Source organism: Lupinus angustifolius, chromosome LG08 (genome assembly GCF_001865875.1).
Source record: "Lupinus angustifolius cultivar Tanjil chromosome LG08, LupAngTanjil_v1.0, whole genome shotgun sequence".
In the NCBI taxonomy this organism is placed as follows: Eukaryota; Viridiplantae; Streptophyta; class Magnoliopsida; order Fabales; family Fabaceae; genus Lupinus; species Lupinus angustifolius.
Genome location: NC_032016.1, coordinates 21,250,193 through 21,252,091, shown reverse-complemented (window position 1 = coordinate 21,252,091; position 1,899 = coordinate 21,250,193).

Genomic DNA, 1,899 nt, shown 5'->3' with positions numbered 1-1,899 from the left:
GACGTGCATGAAGGCTCGTTTGGGACTCACGCAAATGGACATGCTATGGCTAGAAAAATCTTAAGGGCAGGTTACTTTTGGATGACAATGGAGACAGACTGTTGTGCTTATGTTAGGAAATGCCACAAACGTCAAATTTATGCAGACAATATCAATGATCCACCAAATCTTCTAAATGTCCTTTCAGCACCCTAGCCGTTCTCCATGTGGGAGTCCTTTCAGCACCCTGGCCTTTCTCTATGTGGGGAATGGATGTCATCGGACCAATAGAACCGAAGGCTTCCAATGGACATCGCTTCATCCTCGTGGCCATCGACTACTTCACAAAGTGGGTTGAGGCATGTTCATATGCCAATGTGACCAGGACAGTGGTACTACGATTTATCAAGAAGGAGTTAGTGTGTAGATATGGGTTACCCAGCAAGATCATCACGGACAATGCCACAAACCTGAACAACAAGATGATGACCGAGATGTGCAGTGAATTCAAGATCAAGCATCATACATCTTCACCTTATCGCCCTAAGATGAATGGAGCGGTAGAAGCAGCAAACAAAAATATTAAGAAGATTATTCAGAAGATGGTGGTAACATACAAGGATTGGCATGAAATGTTACCCTTTGCTCTACATGGGTATCGCACATCCGTGCGCACATCAACTAGGGCAACACCTTACTCGTTAGTGTATGGTATGGAGGCAGTGCTCGCAATTGAAGTAGAAATTCCGTCACTCAGAATCATGGAAGAATCAAGGTTGAAGGAATCAGAATGGATCCAAGCGCGGTAGGACAACTGAACATGATAAAAGAGAAAAAATTAGCTGCTATATGTCATGGTCAATTATACCAGAAAAGGCTCATGAGAGCTTATGCTAAGAAAGTTCGACCGCGCCATTTTCAAGAGGGGGATCTGGTGCTAAAAAAGATACTCCCAATACAAAAGGACCATAGGGGGAAGTGGACCCCAAATTATGAAGGACCATTCGTGGTGAAAAAGGCGTTCTCTGGAGGAGCATTGATATTGACCACTATGGACGGAAATGACCTACCTCTTTCGGTAAATTCAGATGTCGTGAAGAAATATTATGCTTAAGAGACCTTTCAAAAAAACAAAAACAAAAAAAGAAGTTTGTGCGTTGATCATGCATTTTTGCATACTTTTGTGCATTTTTTTAGGAGGATGATGTAAACAAATCCCACATGGTGTGTACCATCAAGTAGGTCGTGTTGATGACACAAGGTTTCTTTGTTATTCCAAACACCAATGAAGATATCCCTAGTCACCCTTTTTGAGCCAAGACAATATGAAAGAAGTTTATTCAAAAACACCTTAAAAAAAACACCAAAAAACCGGGGAAAGGATAGTTTTCTAACAAATCTTGAAAAAATCTAAAAGTGGATCAAGCGCATTTTAAAAAAGATTCCGCTAAGAGTTTTAGTAAAACCTTAGGCAAAAGCTAGGGTAAATAAAAAATTCTCAAGCTAGAATGCTTACAAAACCTTTCCTTTTCCAAAAAAGGAATGGAGGTCGTATCCATGATTGAAAATAAGATATGTTGGAAATAGGATTATGGAGAATATAGAGAAAGTTGGGGGCTGGAAACACATCATTTGAGCTATCATTTGAGCCTTATATCCTTTTCTTTCTTGTAAACCCCTAACCAGACCACGTTACAAGCCCAAAAAGTCCTTGTTGAGACCCGAACTGTTTGAGAAATGCAACAGGGATACCAAATAAATGACTCCAAAAGAAACTCAAAAAACACTTTTTTCCTAAAATGTAAGCATATATGGATGATCGATACACAAACTCTCTTTAAAAAATGAATAATCCTGTTAGGTCGAAAACCCGAGATGGCGATCTAAGCAAAAATTAGGGACAAAAAAAATAATAAAAAA